This window comes from Rana temporaria, chromosome 4 (genome assembly GCF_905171775.1).
Source record: "Rana temporaria chromosome 4, aRanTem1.1, whole genome shotgun sequence".
In the NCBI taxonomy this organism is placed as follows: Eukaryota; Metazoa; Chordata; class Amphibia; order Anura; family Ranidae; genus Rana; species Rana temporaria.
The window spans coordinates 470,234,813-470,261,537 of NC_053492.1; positions in this window are offsets into that span (position 1 = coordinate 470,234,813).

Sequence of the window (26,725 nt, forward strand, 5' to 3'; positions counted from 1 at the left end):
CGGGGCTTTTTAAAGGATTCATTCAGGGCTCCAGCTCCCCCCAGCCCCCCCTCCGACGCCACTGGTTCAAACAAAGCAAAATTTAGATTTTGGAGTGGTCCAGTCAATGCTCGGACTTAAATCCAATTCGAGATGCTGTATCATGACCTTACACAGGCCGTTCATGCTAGAAAACCCTCCAAACGTGGCTGAATTAAAACAATTCTGCAAGGAAGAGTGGAGCCAAAATTGCTCCACAGCGATGTGACAGACTCATTGCCAGTTATCGCAAACGCTTGATTGCAGTTGTTGCCGCCAAGGGTGGCCCAACCAGTTATTAAGTTTAGGGGGCAAGAAGATTCAAGAAGCAATTGCGCCTGTGTAACCATAGGTTACACAGCGCAATTGCTTACTTGCCCCGGCGTAACGAATGCTCCTGATTCAGGAACCTCGTTACGCCGACTGCAGCCTAAGATCTGCGCGGCATAAGGCTCTTATGCCCGCATATCTTAGGCTGCATTCTTGCGATGCCCGCTAGGTGGCGTTCCCGTTGTGCTCAGTGTATAGTATGCAAATTGCATACTAACACCGATTCACAACGTTGCGCGAGCCCTGCGTACGCAATTTACGTCATTTACGTACGGCGGTTTTCGCGCAAGGCTGCCCCTGTTAGCAGGGGCAGCCCATGTTACGTATACCCGTTGTTCCCGCGTCGCAAAATTAGAATTTTACGTAGTTTGCGTAAGTGAATCGTGAATGGCGCTGGACGCCATTCACGTTCACTTTGAAGCAAATGACGTCCTTGCGACGTCGTTTGCCGCAATGCACGTCGGGAAAGTTTCCCGACGGAGCATGCGCTCTACGATCGGCACGGGAACGCGCCTTATTTAAATGATTCCCGCCCCCTACGGGATCATTTAAATTGCGTGCTCTTGCGCCGGGCATTTTGCCGGCACGCCCGTGCAATTTACGGGGCTTCTGCTCCGTGAATCAAAGGCAGCGGAGCAAATTTGCGGGGGCGCAGGGCAAAAACGTTGCCCTGCCCCTCCGTAAATAATGCGCAGTTCTACCTGAATCCGGGCCCTTGTATTTGCCTTTACTAAATCAACCTCAATGGAGAGAAGAGAGGAGACTCAGATCTCAGTCCTAGCGAGTTTCTGCCGTACGTTGGCTGTTAATCATTCAAACACAAATAAAGTCACAGCTAAATCCACGCTCCCCCCCTGCAACATTTCAGGGTTAATCCCAAATGGGTCTTTTAAATTCCTCTAAACTGCACACAATCCAATAAATACAAAAAACTTAATCCCGAAAATCCCACCAATGAGGGGAATGTGTGAACGGATGGAATTCTTCCGTGGGAGGAAACCTCAGCAGATACGGCAGGAGGAGGAAGACCCGTCTGATACTGAGAGTCTCATCACCCTGAGATTTACAAGGCAGACACCTAGGGATTAACCGCGCGATATTCTCCAAATACAGCGCCGCCGTCCCACAAAGGGCGAACACTTTTTACTGACGCCATAACATTTGCGCAAACCAATCAATATACGCTTATTTTTTTTTATTTTTAAATATGTAGCAGAATACATATTGGTCTAAACTGATGAAGAAATTTGATTTAAATTTTTTTTTTTTTATTGGATATGTTTTATAACAAAAAAATATTGGGCTAGATTCAGAGAGAGTTACGCCGTCGTATCAGTAGACGCCGTCGTAACTCTGAATCTACGCCGTCGTAAATTTAAGCATATTCTGGAAACCAGATACGCTTAAATTAGGCTAAGATACGAGCGGCGTAAGTCTCCTATGCCGTCGTATCTTAGGGTGCATATTTACGCTGGGCGCTAGGTGGCGCTTCCGTTGATTTTGGCATAGAATATGCAAATGAGCTAGATACGCCGATTCAGAAACGTACGTACGCCCGGCGGATTTTTTTACGTAGTTTACGTAAGGCTTTTTCCGGCGTAAGGTTACTCCTGCTATATGAGGAGTAACCAATGTTAAGTATGGACGTCGGGACAGCGTCGAATTTTGCGTTGTTTACGTCGTTTGCGTAAGTCGTTCGCGAATAGGGATTTGCGTAAATTACGTTCATGTCGAAAGCATTGACTATTTGCGACGTGATTAGGAGCATGCGCACTGGGATACGTTCACGGACGGCGCATGCGCCGTTCGTTAGAGACGTCATTTACGTGGGGTCATGTTTTATTTACATAAAACACGCCCACCTCTTCAGAATTTGAATTAGGCGTGCTTACGCCGGCAGATTTACGCTACGCCGCCGTAACTTAGGGCGCATGCGCAGTTCGTTCGGCGCGGGGACGCGCTTCATTTAAATGAAACACGCCCCCTACTCGCCGATTTGAATTACGCGTTGTTACGCCGCGAGAGATACACTACGCCGCCATAACTTACGGCGCAAATTCTTTGTGGGTTCAAAGATAAAAAAAGTAAGTTACAGCGGCGTAGCGTATCTCACATACGCTGCGCCCATGCAATTGTATGTGGATCTGCTCCAATAGCTTTTGCGCAAACAAATCAATATACGCTTATTGCCATTTTCTTTAACAAAAAAGATGTAGCAGAATACATTTTGGACTAAATTGATGAAGAAATTCGATTTTTTACCCTACTATCGGCCCTGTGCTCACCCCTATGGCGGACATATTGCTGATCCCTGATTCGGGGGGGGGGGGGGCACTTGCTCTTACCTGCGGGGTGGTGTTTAGTTTAGTACCACCTTGTAAAAGTGGGTGGAACTCCGCTTTCAGTACAACCAGCCTGCCCATAGACGGATCAAAATTCGGATATTTCTTGGTGCACTTCTGAAGCTGGCTTTAGGCACATTTTATTTTTTTCAGGAAGTTTGGGCCGTGGGTCAGGCATGGGACTGCGGCTCATAATAACTTAGCTGAATTAGTTTGCACAGTTAGGGGTAGATTTACGTAGAATGGCTTATTTTGGTGCGGGCGTAGCGTATCTCAGATACGCTACGCCGCCGTAACTTAGTGAGGCAGGTTCTGTATTCTGTAGCGTAAATCTGCCGGCCTAAGCGCTCCTAATTCAAATTGTGAAGAGGTGGGCGTGTTTTATGTAAATAAAACATGACCCCACGTAAATGAAGTTTTTGACTAACGGCGCATGCGCTGTCCGTGAAAGTACCCTATGCTCCAAATTAACCCGCAAAAATGCTTTAGACGTGAGCGTAAATTACGCACAGCCTCATTCACGGACGACTTACGCAAATGATGTAAAAAAAATTAAATTTGACGCGGGAACGACGTCCATACTTAACATAGGATACGCCTCATATAGCAGGGGTAACTTTATGCTGGAAAAAGCCTAACGTAAAAGACGTAAAAAAATGCGCCGGGCGGACGTATGTTTCTGAATCGGCGTATCTACCTAATTTGCATATTCCTCGCGGAAATCGACGGAAGCGCCACCTAGCGGCCAGCGTAAATATGCAACTAAGATACGGCGGCGTAAGAGACTTACGCCGGTCGTATCTTAGTCAAAACTATGCGTAACTGATTCTGAGAATCAGGCGCATAGATACGAAGCCGCACACTCAGAGATACGACGTCGTATCTCCTACCTGAATCTGGCTCTTATTTAATGTCCAATCTCAGGAGATCTAACCCCAGTTCAGGACACTTGAGCAGACAAATGAGTGAAACATTAGAAAATTAGGGAGTGCTATATTTGTAAAAAAAAAAAAAAAAAATCATACAAAATGATTGCATCAATTTATTATGTTTAATTAAAATTTTCGGGGCTTTCAGTGGTCTCGGAGGAATATGTTGGACATTTGTATGAAATCTGTGTATGTGTGCGGTCAGGCTCCGAAGAGCATAACATCATTTTTCTCTGGATTAATGGAGCTGCTCCTGCTAAGAGGATATCATCTTACTTGGCCCGGAGTTTGTGGTTATTATTATTATTATACAATATAAACTATAATGGAGACCCCCCCAGATGAAGACCGCATTCTTCATCTCTGACTGAAAGAGAAAAAAAACTCTGGGCCAGATTCACAGAGCGAGTACGCCGGAGTATCTGCTGATACTCCGGCGTACTTTCAAATTTGCCGCGTCGTATCTTAATTTTTAATTCACAAACAAAGATACAACGGCATTTGTCTAAGATCCGACAGGCGTACGGCTTCGGATCTTAGGATGCAATACTTCAGCGGCCGCTGGGTGGAGATCGCGTCGTTTTCCCGCGTCGGGTATGCTAATTAGCTGTTTACGGCGATCCACGAAGGTACGCGCGTTCGTCGCATTCTCTTACGTCGTCGCTAGTCGGCTTTTCGCGTCGCAAAGTAACGGCTGCTATTTAGGTGGTGTAACAATAGACAGCCCATGTTAAAGTATGGGCGTCGTTCCCGCGTCGAATTTCAAATTTTTTATTTTTTGCGTAAGTCGTCCGGAAAATACGAAAGTACGTAACGCACGTCGCCGTTCAAAACATTACGTCAGGCGACGTCATTTCGCGCTAAGAACGGCGGGAAATTTCAAAACGGAGCATGCGCAGTACGTCCGGCGCATCGTATCCCGTTTACGTTACGCCGCCGCAAGTTTCCAGCGTAAGTGCTTGATTCACAAAGCACTTGCGTGTAAACTTTTGGCGGCGTAGTGTAAAGCCGTCCGGCGCAAGCCCGCCTAATTCAAATGGGGTGTTTACCATTTAAATTAGGCGCGTTCCCCCGCCGAATGTTCTGCGCATGCTCCGTTTGGAAATTTCCCGCCGTGCTTTGCGCGAAATGACGTCGCCCCCAACGTAATGTTTTGAACGGCGACGTGCGTAACGTACTTTCGCATTCCCGGACGACTTACGCAAATAAAAAAAAAATTTAAATTCGATGCGGGAACGACGGCCATACTTTAACATGGGCTGTCTATTATTACACCACTTAAATAGCAGCCGTAACTTTGCGACGCGAAAAGCCGACTAGTGACGACGTAAGAGAATGTGACGAATGCGCGTACCTTCGTAGATCGCCGTGAACAGCTAATTAGCATACCCGACGCGGAAAACGACGCGATCTCCACCCAGCGGCCGCCGAAGTATTGCATCCTAAGATCCGAAGGCGTACGCCTGTCGGATCTTAGCCAAATGCCGTCGTATCTTTGTTTGTGAATCACAAATTAAGATACGACGCGGCAAATTTGAAAGTATGCCGGAGTATCAGCAGATACTCCGGCGTACTTATTCTGTGAATCTGGCCCATAATGTCCATGTTTTGTTCCCCAAGCCACTTAGTTATCACTTTTGCCTTATGGCAAGGAGCTCCATCATGCTGGAAAAGGCATTGATCCTCACGAGGGATGAGCTTCGAGTTTGAGTCGAACGTTGCCTGTTCGCTGTTCGCCGAACAATTTAGGGGGGGTTCATGGGAAAATTCGAAAAGCCGCGGAACACCCTGTAAAAGTCTATGGGAGAAATCGAAAGTGCTCATTTTAACCACTTAAGATCCGGACCAAAATGCAGGTAAAGGACCCGGCCAGTTTTTGCGATTCGGCACTGCGTTGATTTAACTGACAATTGCGCGATCGTGCGACGTGGCTCCCAAGCAAAATTGGCGTCCTTTTTTTCCCACAAATAGAGCTTTCTTTTGGTGGTATTTGATCACCTCTGAGGTTTTTATTTTTTGCGCTATAAACAAAAATAGAGCGACAATTTTGAACAAAATGCAATATTTTTTCCTTTTTTTATTATAAATATCCCCCAAAAATATATAAAAAAACGTTTTTTTCCCTCAGTTTAGGCCGATACGTATTCTTCTACATATTTTTGGTAAAAAAAAATCGCAATAAGCGTTTATCGATTGGTTTGCGCAAAATTTACAGTGTTTACAAAATAGGGGATAGTTTTATTGCATTTTTATAAATTTTTTTTTTTACTACAAATGGCGGCGATTAGCGATTTTTTTTCGTGACCGCGACATTATTATCGGACAATTTTGACACATTTTTGGGACAATTGTCATTTTCACAGCAAAAAGTGCTATAAAAATGCATTGTTTACTGTGAAAATGACAATTGCAGTTTGGGAATTAACCACCAGGGGTTAAGTGTGACCTCATATGTGTTTCTAACTGTAAGGGGCGGGGCTGGACGTGTGACGTCATTGATCGTGTTTCCCTATATCAGGGAACACACGATCAATGACAGCGCCACAGTGAAGAACGGGGAAGCTGTGTTTACACACAGCTCTCCTCGTATTCAGCTCCGGGGACCGATCGCGGGACTCCAGCGGCGATACAGAGGACGTACAGGTCTTGTGCCCAGCCATGCCATTCTGCCGACGTATATGTTCAGGAGGCGGTCCTTAAGTGGTTAAAGGCTAATATGCAAGTTATTGGCATAAAAAGTGTTTGGAGACCCGGGTCCTGCCCCAGGGGACATGTATCAATGCAAAAAAAAGTTTTAAAAAACTAAAAAAAATTCAGGAGCAGTGATTTTAATAATGCTTAAAGTGAAACAATAAAAGTGAAATAATAAAAATGTTGTACTGGGGGGTGTCTATAGTATGCCTGTAAAGTAGCGCATGTTTCCCGTACTTAGAACTGTCTCTGCACAAAGTGTCATTTCTGAAGGAAAAAAGTCATTTAAAATCACTCGCGGCTATTCATGAATTGTCGGCTCCCGGCAATACAGAGAAAAGTAATTCATAAAAAGACTGGAGGCCGAGAGTGGATTACCACTGCTGGAATCTTTTTTTTCATTTTTATTTTTAATAAAGGACTTTCCCAACGGTGTTGAATTTGGGGGGTGCCCCACGCATTTTTTTTTTTTATAATTGATTTTTCTCTTTATTGCCGGTAGCCGACAATTCATTATAGCCGCAAGTGATTTTAAATGACTTTTTTTTCCTTCAGAAATGACATTTTGTGCAGAGACAATTCTAAAGTACGGGAAACAAGCGCTGCTTTACAGGCATACTATAGACACCCCCCCAGGTACGAAATTTTATGGAATATTTCACTTTTATTGTTTCACTTTAAGCATTATTAAAATCACGTAGGGCCAGATTCTCATAGAATCGGCGTTGGCGTAGTGTAAGCCATTTACACCACGCCACCGCAACTTACTGGAGCAAGTGCTGTGTTCTCCAAGCACTTGCTCCGTAATTTGCGGCGGCGTAGTGTAAATGGCCCGGCGTATGGCCCCGTAATTCAAAGGGGGCGGCTTGTATTCAAATTAAGCGCGCCCCCGCGCTTAATCGAACTGCGCATGGGCCGGGCGAAAAAATAGCCCAGTGCGCATGCTCCAGTTCACGACGGAAAACGTCAATGACGCCGACGTGAGCGTCATTGACGTAAAGTCGTATTCGCGAACGACTTAGTAAAACGACGTAACCGACGGAAAAAGACGACGCTGACCCGACGCCATACTTAACATGGCATATGGCGGACTGTCGTAAGGTTACCCCTCATATAGCAGGGGTAACCTTACACTTACGGAAACGACGTAAACGACGACGACGCACCGCAAATTCGTTTGGGAATCGGCGTATCAGGCTCATTTGCATAGTCAAATGAGAACTGAACGTAAACGCCACCTAGCGGCCAGCGTAGTATTGCATTTAGGATCCGACGGTGTAAGTGACTTACACCAGTCGGATCCTAGCCTAATTCCAGCGTATCTTGTTTTGAGAATATAGTAGATACACCGGCGTAACTCTTTTGAGAATCTGGCCCGTAGTTTTTAAAACTTTTTTTTTGCATTGATACATGTCCCCTGGGGCAGGACTGAGGTCCCCAAACACTTTTTAGGACAATAACTTGCACATTAGCCTTTAAAATTTGCACTTTAGATTTCAAACGTTCGAGTCCCATAGACTTATAGGGCCAGATTCACAAAGAGATACGACGGTGTATCTACAGATACACCATCGTATCTCTGACGTAAACTGGTCCTATCTATGCGCCTGATTCATAGAATCAGATACGCATAGATAGGGCTTAGATCTGACAGGTGTAACTGTGTTACACTGTCGGATCTTTTTTTCGATTTAAAAATGGCGCCGGGGGCGTTCCCGCTGATTTACGATAAATAATATGTAAATCAGCGAGATACGCAAATTCACGAACGTACGCGGACCCGACGCAGTCTTCTTATGACGTTTCCGTAGCGGCGTACGCGTCGTATACTTACCCCTGCTTTCATCAGGCGCAGCCAATGTTAAGTATAGCCGACGTTCCCGCGTCGATTTTAAATTTTTTAACGTCGTTTGCGTAAGTCGTTCTAGAATACGGATGGACGTCGTTTACGTAAGCGTCGAAACCACTGACGTCCTAGCGACGTCAGTGGGAGCAATGCACGCCGGGAAATTCCCCGGACGGCGCATGCACATTTAAATCGGAGCGGAAACGCGCCTGATTTAAATAGTACACTCCCCTACCTGCGGAATTTGAATTCCGCCGGGGGATTTAGGATCCGCCGTCGCAAGTTTGGAGGTAAGTGGTTTGTGAATTAGCCACTTGCCTCCTAAACTTGCGGGAGCGGATCTTAATTCACGTAGATCGAGCGGATCTATAGATCCGCTGAGCTACGTGAATCTGGCCCTAACAGTGTTCTAAAGTTCACACAAACTTTTGGTCTGGTCACAGGTTCTGGTGCGAACCGAATGGGGGGGTGTTCGGCTCATCCATAATCCTCACCAATCTGTTCTTGGATGGTTGGGAGGAGTTGCTCTTGGGGGATGTTTTTGTACCATTCTATATTCTTAGGCAAAATTGTGAGTGAGCCCCCCCCCCCCCCACTCCCTTGGCTGAGAAGCGACCCCACACATGAATGGTCTCAGGAAGCTTTACTGTTGGCATGACACAGGACTGATGGTGGCGCTCACCTTTTCTTCTCTGGACAAGTATTTTTTCCGGATGCCCAAAACAATCGGAAAGGGGATTCATCAGAGACCATGACTTTCCCCCAGTCCTCAGCAGTCCAATCCTTGTACCTCCTGCAGAATATCAGTCGGTCCCTAATGTTTTTCCTGGAGAGAAGTGGCTTCTTTGCTGCCCTTCTTGACACCAGACCATCTTTCCAAAAGTCTTCTCCTCGCTGTGTGTGCCGATGTCCTCACACCTGCCTGCTGCCATTCCTGAGCAAGCTCTGCACTGGTGGCGCCCCGATCCCGTGGCTGAATCAACTGTAGGAGACGGTCCTGGCGATTGCTGAACTTTCTTGGGCACCCTGAAGCCTTCTTCACAACCATCAAACCTCTCTCCTTGAAGTTCTTGATGATCCGATAAATGGTTGATTTAGGTGCAATCTTAGTAGCAGCAATATCCTTACCTGTGAATCCCTTTTTGTGCAAAGCAATGATGACTGCACAGGTTTCCTTGCAGGTAACCATGATTAACAAAGGAATGCAATGATTTCAAGCACCACCCTCCTTTTAAAGCTTCCTTTACGCAGGGTCAGGGGAGGGCTGGGCTGGGGGGCAGGGTGGCAATTGCCTCCCAGGCCGCTCTAACTTATGTTTAAAATGGTCGGCAGCCTCTGCCCTTTACCATCTTTTTTTATTCTGCACTAGGAAGTGGGGCCAGGGGCACAGCCACAGCGGCTCGCCATTAGCTGTTGCATACTGGGAGTTGTAGTCCACGCTCAAGGTCCCGGTGGGTGGAAAACAGAGCAGTGCAGAGGAAAATACAACTCCCTGGGACCGGATGGTGAGCTCATTCGACGGTTCAATGGGCCACTTGACTGGACTTTCCCCCCAGGCCTAAGGCTGCCAGCCCTCCCCTGCGCAGGGTGATCATCACATGCCTGACGAAGGGGCCCTTTGCAGCTCCGAAACGTTGCACTTTACTTTATGATGTGATCTCTTTCATTAAAAACTTTTGGACGGAAGTTGACGATCCTTGGTGAGCTGGCGAATATGTATGCTTGTTTAATGTTTCCAGGACCCAACTCATCATTTTATGAGCCATATCTGCCAGGAACGTGTGCCATAGAAATATTGATCATTCCTGCTCCTGCTGGCCAATCGGGAAGCGCGTCTTGAGACCCGATTCACCAGGAATCCTAAGACCCAATTAGCCCGAGAGACCTAAGACCCAATTGGCCGGAAGGAGAAGCAACTGCCAGGACTCAGGAGAAGATGTAGGGGGGGAAGCCTGGATGGGGTAAGTGCAGGTGTAAGAGGACTGTTAGAATGCATCCGGCATGCACGCGCATAAGCGCGTGCAACGGCAGATTCTCACACGCGCCAATGCACATGTGCATTGCATGGCGTGCCTCGCACAGCGTGCATGCGCAGGAGCATGCCCCTAGCCTTAATTGGCGCCAGACGTCCTATTTAAAGGATGTCCTGACTTCTTACAAGTGCTGGCTGGTATTGCAGGATCTTGAAATATTACAGGTGGTTAATTCTGACCACAACAGGTCAATAGCAGAGTGACTCATTCATGTGGGGACACAGACTGTTGAGGTGCTAATTAAGTCTACCTGGCTGTAGTGATAAAAGCTTGCTGTGTTTGCGTTCTATTGTCTATTGTGTTAATTAAGTCTGGCTCCTAAGATATTTCATTGTGCTATGCTAACTAACCCTGTATTGTGTGAAAGTTCTATTGATGCTAATATGTGTTGTGAGTTAACACACTCTAAAAGTCATGATGTCTGCCATGTCAGCTATAGTAATTGATTCATGTAGAGTTGGTGCCAGAAAGTCTGTCTAAGATGTGGATTGAGGGGGACTCGTTAAGCACCCATTGTGTGATGTTGTGGGTGGAGTGAGTCATTGTCCAGATTTTTTTCTAACTGTATATAACCAGCTGAGTTTACCATTAAAGTGTCATTCTGTTTGGAACCAGAGAACAGAGCTGCGTCTCGTTTTTCTGGGGAAAATCCAATGGGTCCTGTCTGCTAGATTGTGGAGTGTCGGAAGCTGTCTTGGGTTGGTGGAATGGAATATTGTAACGGCGTTAACCCCTGACCGTTACACCATCCTATCAGCTTTCCTGGGTCCAGCTCCTTACCGGATGTTTTGCCTGCACCTTCAAGCCGGCAACTCCACTTACAAGTTCTGCACGCAACACCTACAGGCACTCGTGTTCCTCCTCACCCTAGCCACCATCTGTTCCAACTTCAGTGGGGCTTGGGTTGGAGATACAAGGGAGGCCGACCTCGTCATTCCAGACTCCGTGACAGCAGGGCTGGCGGGCGACGGGCGAGCGAAACGGTGATCGATCGTTTGACCAGGGGGGGTGGGAGTGAGGGGGACCATGTTTGACGCCCCCCAAAAAAATTGAGCACAAGCTGGGGGCTCTGCACGAGGGGAAGGAGCCAGGAGCGCCAGTTGGGGACCCGGAAAGAAGAAACAAAAAAAAAAACAAGCTCTAGTATCACTTTAAGAGATATGATGCTGCCAATGACCTTTCAACCTTCACGTTCTAAATCAGAGAATGGCTGAGTCGTCCCAGGAAACCTGTTTTGTGTCCATTAATTCGAGTAAAATAAAGTTTTAGGGGCTTTCGGTTGACACAGAGGAATATGGTACAGATTATATGAAGTCAGAGCGTGCGGTTGGGCTTCTAATAGCAAAACATCATGTTTTCTCGAGAATAATGGAGCTGCTTCCAATAAGCGGGGATCACTTTACTTGACCTGCGATTCCGAAGAAATGCGTTTGAAATATTCCTAAATACGTTTATTTTACAAAACGCCTGATGTGATGCTGACATTCTACAAGACGTTATATAACACACTAATTGCAGTCAGATTTAGCCCAAGTTTCTGCTTCAATGGGCCAGATTCACAAAAGAGATACGACGGCGTATTTCCTGATACGCCGTCGTATCTCTGTGATCCGCCCGTCGTAACTATGCGGCTGATTCATAGAATCAGGTTACGCATAGATAGCCCTAAGATCCGACAGGTGTAATTGACTTACACCGTCGGATCTTAGGATGCAATTCTATGCCGGCCGCTAGGTGGCGATTCCATTGCGGTCGGCGTAGAATATGCAAATGACTAGTTACGGCGATTCACGAACGTACGCTTTACCCGTCGCTCTAAATTTACGTTGTTTCCGTCGAGATACGCCACGTAAAACTAAGGCTGCCCTCCAGGTGGTGTAACCCATGTTAAGTATGGCCGTCGTTCCCGCGTCGAAATTTAAAAATTCACGTAGTTTGCGTAAGTCGTCCGTGAATGACGCTGGATGCCATTTACGTTAATGTTGAAACCAATGACGTCCTTGCGACGTCATTTAGCGCAATGCACGTCGGGTAATTTGACGGACGGAGCATGCGCAGTACGTTCGGCGCGGGAACGCGCCTAATTTAAATGGTGCCCGCCCCATTTGAATTAGGCGGGCTTGCGCCGAGCGGATTTTTGTTACACCGCCGCAAGTTTACAGGTAAGAGCTTTGTGAATCAGGCACTTACGCTGTAATCCTGCGGCGGTGTAACGTAAATGGGATACGTTACGCCGCCGCAGCGTAACGTATTTGTACCTGAATCTGGCCCAATGTCTTCCTTTTTGTTAAGGCTTTGAAAGTGTAATACTCCTAGTACACATCCCCCCCCCCACTTCAAATTGCCCTCCCACCACCAATTCCCCCAAAATCCCCCCTCCTAGCAAAAAATGTCTTCCCCCCTCCCAACACAAATCACCACTCTTAGCGCCCCCCAAGCACAAATTTCCCCTCTTAGAAACATATTTATCCCCCAAATTCCCCCAACACAAACCCCCTCTAGGGTGATCACATTTCCAAACTACCATTCAGGGACACACCCCCTCTCTCACCTTCCCCAAAAAAAGATTAGGTGGGGGGTAATATAGTCTCAGGGTTGATGGGGAATTTGGCGGCGGGTTATTTGTCAGGTGAAGGTGCCACTTGCCACCAGATGCAGTGCCTCTTGCCACCCATAGCCTGCCACCAGATGCAATGCTGTTTCCAACCCATAGCCTGCCACCAGATGCAGTGCCACTTGCCACCCATAGCCTGCCACCAGATGCAGTGCCGCTTGCCACTCATAGCCTGCCACCAGATGCAGTGCCACTTGCCACCCATAGCCGGCCACCAGATGCAGTGCCGCTTGCCACTCATAGCCTGCCACCAGATGCAGTGCCGCTTGCCACCCATAGCCTGCCACCAGATGCAGTGCCGTTTGCCACCCATAGTTTGCCACCAGAAGCAGTGGCACTTGCCCCCTATAGCCTGCCACCAGATGCAGTGCCGCTTGCAACCCATAGCCTGCCACCAGATGCAGTGCTGCTTGCAACCCATAGCCTGCCACCAGATGCAGTGCCACTTGCCACCCATAGCCTGCCACCAGATGCAGTGCCGCTTGCCACCCATAGCCTGCCACCAGATGCAGTGCTGCTTGCCACCCATAGCCTGCCACCAGATGCAGTGCCGCTTGCAACCCATAGCCTGCCACCAGATGCAGTGCCGCTTGCCACCCATAGCCTGCCACCAGATGCAGTGTCGCTTGCCACCCATAGTTTGCCACCAGAAGCAGTGGCACTTGCCCCCCATAGCCTGCCTCCAGATGCAGTGCTGCCGTCACTCCCTCTGCATGAGCCAAGTGTGTAGAAGGAAAGGAGTGGAGTTACCATCTGGAGAGTGAAGATCACACCAGGCCCTGCTGCTTGGCGCTGGGTGCCGGAGAAGGAGGAGGTGCCGAGGTGGGTGGGGACAGCCGTGCTGCACTAGGCGCAGGCCTCGCTCCCGGTCTCACTGTCTCAGAGTAAATTGTCACTGGTTGCAAGACGCCAGGCAGCGCCGGCCCTAGCAACCAGTTTCGGAAATTTAGTTATTTGTTAGCAGGGGGTGGCTGTATCCTCGATTTCATTCCGGGACATTGTATTGTCCCAGAATGAAGGTGCCCGGGACCCGGGACAGACATGTCAATTGCGGGACAGTCCCGGGCAATCCGGGACACGTGGGCACCCCAACCCCCTCCCCTAATCTTCTTGAGGTGTCCCCCGATCTTATATGATGCCACAGCTTCCTAAACTTAAAAATGATAGAATAGTTTGCTACAATGTTTAAATTTTAATCTTTTAGTTGTGACTTTATGAAATGTACGTATTAATTGCACTATACCGCTAGGCCGTGTTCTCCAGGGTGGGCAATGGAGAGAATATTTGCAGAGATCATATGTGAGGGTTTTGTCCTGGATGACATTTCAGGAACAATGAACTGTGATTTGTACCAAATGTCCTCACAGCACAATTCAGCTAAAAACAAATTAAACGAAACAGGAGCCAGAGGAAATGATGACGCGGCGGCGGTATCGTGTGTCGGCAGTGTGCGCCTTCTTCCCGGAATGGTGGGTAATGTGGCGCTGAGAGACGAGTCGCTGAGAGCCGGAGAACCATTGGTCAGAACATAGAGGAACAAACACAACACTCCTGTCACTAAATTATTCTCCAGTCTATTCAAGTTGGAACTGAAAAGTTAAAACAAAAACTTTTATAAAAAGTAAAAATCAGCAAAAAAGAGAGATTGGAATAATAAAAAAAAGTTAGACCTCATGTACACGGGGCAGGCGAAACCCTCTTCTGAGCGCTGGAAACTGAAAGCTGATAACCGACAATAAAAAACATTCATTTTACATATCGAGTTATGTGAGTTTAGAATCGGTCATGAGCATTTGAGGTTAGAAGCGTTTTTAAAAGATAACCTCAGAAGAGTCCCAACTGCTCACAATGCATGAAAATCAATTATTATTATCTATGTCTGCCATAGGGTGACCACATTTCCAAACTGCTGTTCAGGGACACCCCCTCCCAAAAATCATCTCGTGATGTGCCAAATCACAGTACAGGCGGTGCGGCGGGTACGCGCTCTACCCAGATACACTGATCACGCCCCGAAAAAGGCCGCCGCATCACCACTTCACTCACTGACAGTACTTGTCCTGGCCGGCCGAGACCTGTGGAGGCCTTTTTTTGGGGGCATCAGATGGTCCCGTGGGGGGTGGCTGTGTCAGTTTCATTCTGGGACACTGTATTGTCCTGGAATGAAGGTGCCCGGGACCCAGGACAGACATGCAAAATGCGGGACTGTCCCGGGCAATACGGGACACGTGGTCACCGTAGTCTGCCATTCTGTGAGAGAAGAGACAGCAGTGTGCTTTACCTATGGATTCTCTCTCCCTGTCTCTCTCTGTAACTCTCTGTCACTCTCTCAGTCTGTGTCTCTCTCTGTCTGTATCTCTCTCTGTCTGTATCTCTCTCTCTCTCTCTCTCTATCTCTGTCTGTCTCTCTGTCTGTATCTCTCCCCCTCTCTCTCTCTCTCTCACAGTCTGTCTCTCTCTGTGTCTCTCACTCAGTCTGTGATCTCTCTCTGTCTCTCTCTGACTGTCTCTCTCTCTCTCATTCTCTTTCTCTCTCTATCTCTGTCTCTCTCTGTCTGTCTCTCTGTCTCCCCCTCTCTCTCTCTCTGTCTGTCTCCCTTACACACAATCTGTCTCTCTCTGTGTCTTTCTCTCAGTCTGTCTCTCTCTCTGTGTCTTTCTCTCAGTGTGACTTTCTGTCTCTCTGTCTGTCAGTCTTTTTCTCTCTCTCTCTCTCTCAGCATGTCTCTCTCTGTCTCTCTCTCTCTCTCTCTCGCTCTGTCTCTCTGTCTGTCTCTCAAATTCAAATTTCAATTCAAATAAGCTTTATTGGCAGGACCAAATACATGTTAGCATTGCCGAAGCAGTTGAGTTTGTATAGGAAAAGGGGAAGGGGGTAATATATCTCTCTCTCCCCCTCTCTCTGTCAGTCTCTCTCCCTGTCTCCCTCTGTCACTCTCTCTCTCTCTGTCACTCTATTTATGCCTGTCTGTCTGTCTCTCTCTGTCTGTCTCTCTCTCATGCTCTCTCTCCCCCTTTCTCTCTCGCTCTCTCTGCCTGTATCTCTCTCTCTCTCTCACTCTCTGTCTCTTTCTCAGTCTCTCTCTGTGTCTCTCTCTCTCTTTTTCTCTCTTTCTTTCTCTCCATTTCTGCCTGTCTCTCGCTCTCTCTCTATCTCTCTCTCTCTGTCTGTCTCTTTCTCCCCCATCTTGCTCTCTCTCGCTCTCCCCCTGTCTCTCTCCCCCTGTCTCTTTGTCTGTCTGTCTCTCTTTCTCTCTCTATCTCTCTCTCTCTGTCTGTCTCTTTGTCCCCATCTGTATTTTCGTCTGCAGCAGCTGAAAGTAGGCTTCTCCTCCTCTTCCTCTCGCCGACATTCAGCTGCCACAGGAAGAAAATACAGGGGATCGGTACCAATATATGCCACCCCTCTTGTCCCCGTTCCTCTTCTTTCTGCTCCCCAGGTCCCCCCTGTGTGCTTCCCTGCCCCCCCCCCCCCCCATTGTTTCAGGATGACGAGCGGGGAAGAGGCCGGTTAATATGTCACAAATGTATATGTGTTGGAGCTTTGAGGTGCACACCCTTATGCCATAGGCTGCGCACACCTAAGGGTCAAACATTCCCATAGACACCCTCCTAAACCTTGTGGACGGCCTTCCCAGAAGAGGTCAAGCTGTTATAGGTGCAAAGGGCGGGGCCAACTCAATACTGAACCCACGGACTAAGACTGGGAAGCCATTAAAGTTCATGGGCTAGATTCAGGTAGCCCTGCGTAACATTGTGCGGGCGTAACGTATCTCGGATACGTTACGCCACCGTAAATTAGGGCGCAAGTTCCGTATTCAGAAAGAACTTGCGCCCTAAGTTACGGCGGCGTAACGTATGTGCTCCGGCGTAAGCCCGCCTAATTCAAATTTGGATGATGTGGGCGTGTTTTATACAAATTTGGTGTGACCCCACGTATTTGACGTTTTTTACAAACGGCGCATGCCCCGTTAGTAAAAGAATCCCAGTGCGCATGCTCGAATAATTCCGCCGCAAATCGTCAATGCTTTAGACGTGAACATAACTTACGTACAGCCCTATTCGCGAACGACATACGCAAACGACGTAAAAATTTCAAAATTTGACGCGGGAACGACGTCCATACTTAACATTGCGTACGCCTCATATAGCAGGAGTAACCTTTACGCCGGAAAAAGCCTAACGTAAACGGCGTAAAAAAATGCGCCGGGCGTACGTACGTTTGAGAATCGGCGTATCTACCTAATTAGCATATTCCTCACGTAAAAATCGACGGAAGCGCCACCTAGCGGCCAGCGTAAAATTGCAACTAAGATACAACGGCGTAAGAGACTTACGCCGGTCGGATCTTAGTCAAATCTATGCGTAACTGATTCTAAGAATCAGGCGCATAGATACGACGCCGCAACTCAGAGATACGACGCCGTATCTGGAGATACGCCATTGTATCTCCTTACTGAATCTAGCCCCATGTGTGTGTAAAGGCAGGCGTCCCAATACTTTTGGTAACATAGGCCTAGATTCAGGTACGGCCGATCTACGTTGCGCGGGCGTAGCGTACCGTATTTACGCTACGCCGCCGCAACTTAGAGAGGCAAGTGCTGTATTCACAAAGCACTTGCCTCCTAAGTTACGGCGGCGTAGCGTAAATGGGCCGGCGTAAGCGCGCATAATTCAAAGTAGGCTGTAGGGGGCGTGTTGTATTTAAATGAGGCTTGACCCCATGTAGATGCATGGCCGAACAAACGGCGCATGCGCACGCGTGCTCAGTATCACGTCGTATTTACGCCCAAAAATACGTCGGCTCAATGCCTGTGACGTGAACGTAATTTACGCACAGCCCTATTCGCGTACGACTTACGCAAACGACGTAAAAAGATACGCTTGTTCCGACGTCCATACTTTGCATGGGATGCGCCACCTAGAGACCAGCTTTATCTCTAACGTAAACGGCCTAACTAATTGCGACGGGCGCACGTACGTTCATGAATCGGCGTATCTAGTCATTTGCATATTCTACGCCGAACTCAACGGAAGCGCCACCTAGCGGCCAGCGTAAATATGCACCCTAAGATACGACAGGGTAGGAGACTCCTACGCCGCTCGTATCTAAGCCTAATTTAAGCGTATCTGGTTTCCAGAATACGCTTAAATTTACGACGGCGCAGATTCGAACTTACGACGGCGTATCTACTGATGAAGTAAGTCTCTGAGAATCTGGCCCATAGTGTACATTTTTTTTGTCTAAATAAATGAACTTGATAAAGAATGTCCAGGTCAACCTATAGAGAGTTTTCCGTTATTAATCCTGACATCCTGTTTAATTTCAAGCTATTTTGATCAGATGTGTTCAGAATCATTGACCTATAAACATTGGTTTCGTACAATGGCCCGGATTCAGCTAGAATTGCGCTATTTTTACGGAGGCGCAGGGCAACGTTTTTGCCCTGCGTCCCCGCATTTTTTTGGCGCTGCCCTCGATTCACGGAGCAGAAGCTCCGTAAATTGCGTGGGCGCGCCGGCAAAATGCCCGGCGCAAGCGCGCGCAATTTAAATGATCCCGTAGGGGGCGGGAATCATTTAAATTAGGCGCGTTCCCACGCCGATCGTAGAGCGCATGCTCCGTCGGGAAACTTTCCCGACGTGCATTGCGGCAAATGACGTCGCAAGGACGTCATTTGCTTCAAAGTGAACGTGAATGGCGTCCAGCGCCATTCACGATTCACTTACGCAAACTACGTAAAATTCAAATTTCGCGACGCGGGAACGACGGGTATACGTAACATTGGCTGCCCCTGCTAATAGCAGGGGCAGCCTTACGCAAAAACCGCCGTACGGAAACGACGTAAATTGCGTACGCAGGGCTCGCGTAATGTTGTGAATCGGCGTTAGTATGCAATTTGCATACTATACGCTGAGCACAACGGGAACGCCACCTAGCGGCCATCGCAAGAATGCAGCCTAAGATATGCGGGCATAAGAGCCTTATGCCGCGCAGATCTTAGGCTGCAGTCGGCGTAACGAGGTTCCTGAATCAGGAGCATTCGTAACGCCGGGGCAAGTAAGCAATTGCGCTGTGTAACCTATGGTATGGTTACACAGGCGCAATTGCTTCTTGAATCCACCCCAATGTTTACACTTTATGAAGTTGCAAAATTACCTGACCGCCATGTTTTTTTTTTTACTCTATTTGGAATTGGGTGCAAACGAGTGAAGACATAATTAGCATTTTTGTCACCCTTATAAACAGGTCCCACATTTCAATACCGACACAACAAACAGTCATTAGAGGAAAATGCACGCCGGTCTCGTCTTTCATGTGTCGGGGGTTGGTGTGTGACATTGTGCTCCCATTAGTAGACGCCGCTGTCCACACAGGACGCGGGTCAGCGAGGAGCATGGAGCGCCTCTCAGCTCTCCCTCTGTCTGTATCTCTCTCTCTGTCTGTCATGCCGCGTACACGCGATCGGTTCAACCGATGAGAATGGTCTGATGGACCAAACCGGTCAAAACCGATCGTGTGTGGGCCCCATAGGTTATTTATCCATAGGTTAAAAAAAAGGCAACTCGTTTTTAAAATTAACCGATGGATTCCTAACCGATAGAACAAAACCGATCGTTATTAGGCACAACCATCGGTTAAAAATCCACGCATGCTCAGAATCAAGTCGACGCATGCTTGGAAGCACTGAACTTCATTTTTTTCAGCACGTCGTTGTGTTTTACGTCACCGCGTTCTGACACGGTCGGTTATTTAACCAATGGCGTGTAGGCGTGACGGACCATCAGTCAGCTTCATCGGTTAACCGATTAAAACGGTCCATTGGTCCGTTCTCATCGGATGGACTGATCGTGTGTACGCGGCATCAGTCTCTCTCTTTGTGTCTCTCTGTCTTTGTCTCTCTCTCTGCCCCCTCTCTCTATTTCTCTCTCTGTTTCTCTGTCTTTGTCTCTCTGTCTCTCTCTCTGTGTCACCCTCTCTCTATTTCTCTCTCCCCCTGTCTCTCTCTCTTTCTCTTTTTCTGTGTCTCTGTCACTTTCTCTGTATCTCTCAGTCTCTCTCTCGCTGTCTCCCCCCCCCGCTCCATCTCTCTCTGTCACTCTCTCTCTGTCAGGCTCTCTGTGTGTGTCTCTCTCTCTCTCTCTCTGTCTCTCCCCCTCTCTCTCTGTCACTCTCTCTCTCTGTCTGTCAGGCTCTCTCTGCCTGTCAGGCTCTCTGTGTGTGTCTCTCTCTCTCTCTCTCTCTCTCTGTGTCTCTCCCCCTCCCCCTCTCTCTGTCACTCTCTCTCTGTTTGTCTTTCTCTGTCTCTCTCTCTTTGTGTCTCTCTGTGTGTCTTTCTCTGTCTCTCTCTCTCTGTCTCTCTCTCTCTGTCTCTCTTTGTCTCTCTCTCTGTTTCTCTGTCTTTGTCTCTCTGTCTTTCTCTCTGTCCCCCTATCTCTATTTCTCTCTCCCCCTGTCTCTCTCTCTCTTTCTCTTTTTCTGTGTCTCTGTCACTTTCTCTGTATCTCTCAGTCTCTCTCTCGCTGTCTCCCCCCCCTCCATCTCTCTCTGTCACTCTCTGTCTGTCAGGCTCTCTCTGTCTGTCAGGCTCTCTGTGTCTCTCTCTCTCTCTCTCTCTCTCCCCCCCTCCCCCTCTCTGTCTGTCTTTGTCACTCTCTCTCTGTCTGTCTCTCTGTCTGTCAGTCACTCTCTCTGTCTCTCTCTCTGTGTCTCTCTTTGTCTCTCTGTGTGTCTTTCTCTGTCTCTCTCTCTGTCTCTCTTTGTCTCTCTCTCTGTTTCTCTGTCTTTGTCTCTCTGTCTCTCTCTCTGTCCCCCTCTCTCTATTTCTCTCTCTGTCTCTCTCTCTCCCCCCTTTCTCTTTTTCTGTGTCTCTGTCACTCTCTCTCTCTCTGTCAGTCTCTCTCTTGCTGTCTCTCCCCCTGCCTCTCTCTCTGTCACTCTCTCTCTGTCTGTCAGTCTCTCTCTCTGTCTCCCCCTCTCTCTGTCACTCTCTCTCTGTCTGTCTCTCTCTCTCTCTCTGTCTCCCCCTCTCTCTGTCTGTCTCTCTGTCTGTCAGTCCCTCTCTCTGTCTCCCCCTCTCGCTGTCTCTCCCCCTCTCTCTGTCACTCTCTCTCTGTCTGTCAGTCTCTCTCTCTGTCTCCCCCTCTCTCTGTCTGTCTCTCTGTCTGTCAGTCTCTCTCTCTGTCTCCCCCTCTCGCTGTCTCTCCCCCTCTCGCTCTCTCTGTCACTCTCTCTGTCTGTCTCTCTGTCTGTCAGTCTCTCTATCTGTCTCCCCCTCTCTCTGTCTATCTGTCAGTCTCTCTCTCTCTGTCTGTCTCTCTGTCAGTCTCTCTCTATGTCTCCCCCTCTGTCTCTTTGTTTGTCAGTCTCTCTCGTGCTCTCTGTGTCTCTCTCTCTGTCGCTCTCTTTCTCTGTCTCACTTTGTCTCTCTCTCTGTGTCTCTCTTTGTCTCTCTCCCTGTCTCTCTGTCTGTCTGTCAATCTTTCGTTCTCTCTGTTTGTCTCTCTCTCTTTCCCTTTCTCTCTCTCTCTCTTTCTCTCTCTCTGTCTCTCTCTCTGCCCCCCCCCCCTTGCAGGAAACAGCATGTGGTGAAACCTTTTTGTTTTTCCCATCATTTTTTCCCTCTATTTGGAATTGGGTGCAAACGAGTGAAGACATAATTAGCATTTTTGTCACCCTTATAAACAGGTCCCACATTTCAATACCGACACAACAAACAGTCATTAGAGGAAAATGCACGCCGGTCTCGTCTTTCATGTGCCGGGGGTTGGTGTGTGACATTGTGCTCCCATTAGTAGACGCCGCTGTCCACACAGGCCGCGGGTCAGCGAGGAGCATGGAGCGCCTCTCAGCTTCAATGACAGAAGGTCACAGGTAATCCAGGCCCTTTTATCTGGCTGAACTGACATGGCAGGGATGCACTAATCCTCTTCCCTCTGGTTCAGTGAATGTGAAAGAGCCTGTGAAACATGCGCCATTAAACGCCGGCGACTAAACGATGGGACTGATCCACCTACAGGCAGGGCCGAGGTCATGAAAGATGGTTGCCTAATGAACGGGACATCTAAGGCTCTCGGGATAAAAGCAGAACGATGAGAGACAAAAGGAAGGGAGAAGATGGCTGCTTCTGGGATGGTATGAGGGCTGTTTATAGGCGAGACGCCGGGCGAGGTCACCGCTGAAAGACGGCTGTGGTGGGAAGACCTGGCCGGACTAATGGCCACAACACAGGCCGTGTAAAGTGATGTGTTTATGTGTAGACACGAGTTTATTTACACAGGAACCTACCAGGACTGGAAACCTGAGTCTTTCCAATCATTTCACCTTGAAAAATACCGGCACCAAACCCGAGACGGGCCATTTCCAAAATCTGTACTCTTCCACCAAGGTGAGGGGGCTCTTCTTCACCGAACTACAATGTCAGGGGCCCTTCTCTACCGATGACCAAAATCAACGGCTCTTCTTCACCGAACTACAATATCAGGGGTCCTTCTCTACCGATGACCAAAATCAATGGCTCTTCTTCTTCTAACACCATGGTCTACCAATTTACGGTGAACCTTTGTACACTGACCACCAATATCATAGGAGTTTCTCCACTGACGACCAATGTGAGGGGCTCTTCTTCTACTAAAATGTTCATGTAAGGGGCTCCTCACCACTGGACTACCAATGTAAGGGGGCCCTTTTCCACTGACCACCAATATCAGTGGCCCTTTCCTTGACCACCAATGTAAGAGGCTGCACTCCATTGACCACCAATATTAGAGGGACCTTCTTCACTGACCACCATATAAGTGGTCCTTCTCCACTTACCAAAAATAAATGGGGCCCTTCTCTACCGATGACCAAAATCAATGGCTCTTCTTCACGAACTACAATATATCAGGGGCCCTTCTCTCTACCGATGACCAAAATCAATGGCTCTTCTTCACAAACTACAATATCAGGGGCCCTTCTCTACCGATGACCAAAATCAATGGCTCTTCTTCACCGAACTACAATGTCAGGGGCCCTTCTCTACCGATGACCAAAATCAATGGCTCTTCTTCACCAAACTACAATATCAGGGGCCCTTCTCTACCGATGACCAAAATCAATGGCTCTTCTTCACCGAACTACAATATCAGGGGCCCTTCTCTACCGATGACCAAAATCAATGGCTCTTCTTCACCGAACTACAATGCCAGAGGCCCTTCTCTACCGATGACCAAAATCAATGGCTCTTCTTCACCGAACGACAATGTCAGGGGCCCTTCTCTACCGATGACCAAAATCAATGGCTCTTCTTCATCGAACTACAATATCAGGGGCCCTTCTCTACCGATGACCAAAATCAATGGCTCTTCTTCACCGAACGACAATGTCAGGGGCCCTTCTCTACCGATGACCAAAATCAATGGCTCTTCTTCACCAAACTACAATATCAGGGGCCCTTCTCTACCGATGACCAAAATCAATGGCTCTTCTTCACCGAACGACAATGTCAGGGGCCCTTCTCTACCGATGACCAAAATCAATGGTCTTCTTCACCGAACTACAATGTCAGGGGCCCTTCTCTACCGATGACCAAAATCAATGGCTCTTCTTCCCCCGAACTACAATATCACCGGCCCTTCTCTACTGATGACCAAAATCAACGGCTCTTCTTCACCGAACTACAATATCAGGGGCCCTTCTCTATCGATGACCAAAATCAATGACTCTTCTTCACCAAACTACAATGTCAGGGGCCCTTCTCTACCGATGACCAAAATCAATGGCTCTTCTTCCTCCGAACTACAATATCAGGGGCCCTTCTCTACCGATGACCAAAATCAATGGCTCTTCCTCCCCCGAACTACAATATCACCGGCCCTTCTCTACTGATGACCAAAATCAACGGCTCTTCTTCACCGAACTACAATATCAGGGGCCCTTCTCTACCGATGACCAAAATCAATGGCTCTTCTTCACCAAACTACAATATCAGGGGCCCTTCTCTACCGATGACCAAAATCAATGGCTCTTCTTCACCGAACTACAATATCAGGGGCCCTTCTCTACCGATGACCAAAATCAATGGCTCTTCTTCTTCTAACACCATGGTCTACCAATTTACGGTGAACCTTTGTACACTGACCACCAATATCATCTGAGTTTCTCCACTGACGACCAATGTGAGGGGCTCTTCTTCTACTGACTGTTCATGTAAGGGGCTCCTCACCACTGGACTACCAATGTAAGGGGGCCCTTTTCCACTGACCACCAATATCAGTGGCCCTTTCCTTGACCACCAATGTAAGAGGCTGCATTCCATTGACCACCAATATTAGAGGGACCTTCTTCACTGACCACCATATACTTTAAGTGGTCCTTCTCCACTTACCAAAAATAAATGGGGCCCTTCTCTACCGATGACCAAAATCAATGGCTCTTCTTCATCTAACACCACGGTCTACAATTTACGGTGAACCTTTGTACACTGACCACCAATATCGGAGGAGTTTCTCCACTGACTACCAATGCAAGGCACTCTTCTTCTACTGACTGCTCATGTAAGGGGGCTCCTCACCACTGGACTACCAATGTAAGGGGGTCCTTTTTCACTGACCAACAGTATCAGAGGAGTTTCTCCACTGACTACCAATGTGAGGGGCTCTTCTTCTACTGACTGTTCATGTAAGGGGCTCCTCACCACTGGACTACCAATGTAAGGGGGCCCTTTTCCACTGACCACCAATTTAAGAGGCTGCACTCCATTGACCACCAATATTAGAGGGACCTTCTTCACTGAGCACCATTTAAGTGGTCCTTCTCCACTTACCAAAAATAAATGGGGCCTTTCTCTACTGACCACTAATATAAAGAGGTCTTTTTTCACTGGCCACTGATAAAAGAGGCCTTCTCCACTGCCCACCTTTATAAGAGATCCATTAAAGGGACCCTTCTTCCATGACCACAATACAAGGGACCTTTCACCACTGACCACTTAAATAAAAGGGGCCCTTCTTCCAGGACCACCACATAAGGAACCTTTCACCACTGACCACTTATATAAAGGGGCCCTTCTTCCAGGACCACCACATAGGGGACCTTTCACCACTGACCACTTATATAAAGGGGCTCTTCTTCCATGACCACCATATAAGGGACCTTTCACCACTGACCACTTATATAAAGGGGCCCTTCTTCCATGACCGCCATATAAGGGACCTTTCACCACTGATCACTTATATAAAGTGGCCTTTCTTCCATGACCCCCAAATAAGGGACCTTTCACCACTGACCACTTATATAAAGGGGTCCTTCTTCCATGACCACCATATAAGGGGCCTTTCACCACTGACCACTTATATAAAGGGGCCCTTCTTCCATGACCGCCATATAAGGGACCTTTCACCACTGATCACTTATATAAAGTGGCCTTTCTTCCATGACCCCCAAATAAGGGACCTTTCACCACTGACCACTTATATAAAGGGGTCCTTCTTCCATGACCACCATATAAGGGGCCTTTCACCACTGACCACTTATATAAAGGGGCCCTTCTTCCAGGACCACCACATAGGGGACCTTTCACCACTGACCACTTATATTAAGGGGCCCTTCTTCCATGACCACCATATAAGGGACCTTTCACCACTGACCACTTATATAAAGGGGCCCTTCTTCCATGACCGCCATATAAGGGACCTTTCACCACTGATCACTTATATAAAGTGGCCTTTCTTCCATGACCCCCAAATAAGGGACCTTTCACCACTGACCACTTATATAAAGGGGTCCTTCTTCCATGACCACCATATAAGGGGCCTTTCACCACTGACCACTTATATAAAGGGGCCCTTCTTCCATGACCGCCATATAAGGGACCTTTCACCACTGACCACTTATATAAAGGGACACTTCTCCACTGACCAAAAATAATATGGATTCTTCTCTACTGACCGCCAATATAAGGAAGTCGTCTCCACTGACTACTATTATACTGTAAGGGGATGCTGCTCCACTGACCACCAATGTAAGGGGCCTTTTATCAAGGTAAGGGTGTCTTTGACTTCTGACTGCCAATGTCAGGGGCCCTCCATTGACCACCAATATTAGAGGGTCCTTCTTCACTGACCACCATATAAGTGGTCCTTCTCCACTTACCACAAATAAATGGGGCCCTTCTCTACTGACCACTTATATAAAGAGGTCTTTTTTCACTGACCACTGATAAAAGAGGCCTTCTCCACTGCCCACCTATATAAGAGATCCATTAAAGTGGCCTTTCTTCCATGACCCCCAAATAAGGGACCTTTCACCACTGACCACTTATATAAAGGGGCCCTTCTTCCATGACCACCATATAAGGGGCCTTTCACCACTGACCACTTATATAAAGGGGCCCTTCTTCCATGACCCACCATATAAGGGACCTTTCACCACTGACCACTTGTATAAAGGGGCCCTATGACCACCATATAAGGGACCATTCACCACTGACCACTTATATAAAGGGGCACTTCTCCACTGGCCACGAGTGCAAAAGGGCCTTCTCTTCTGATCACAAATAAAAGCAGGGCCTTCTCCACTGGCCGCCTATATAAGAGATCCATTAAACACCAATACAAAGGGGCCCTTCTTCCATGACCCACCATATAAGGGACCTTTCACCACTGACCACTTATATAAAGGGACCCTTCTTTCATGACCAACCATATAAGGGACTCTTTCACCACTGACCACTAATATAAAGGGGCTGACCAAAAATAATATGGATTCTTCTCTACTGACCACCAATATAAGGAAGCTATCTCCACTGACCACCAATGTAACCAATGTAAGGGGCATTTTATCAAGGTAAGGGTGTCTGATTTCTGACCGCCAATGTCAGGGGCCCTTCTCCACATCACACCAATGTACGGAGGTCCTTCTCCACAGAGCACCATTGTAA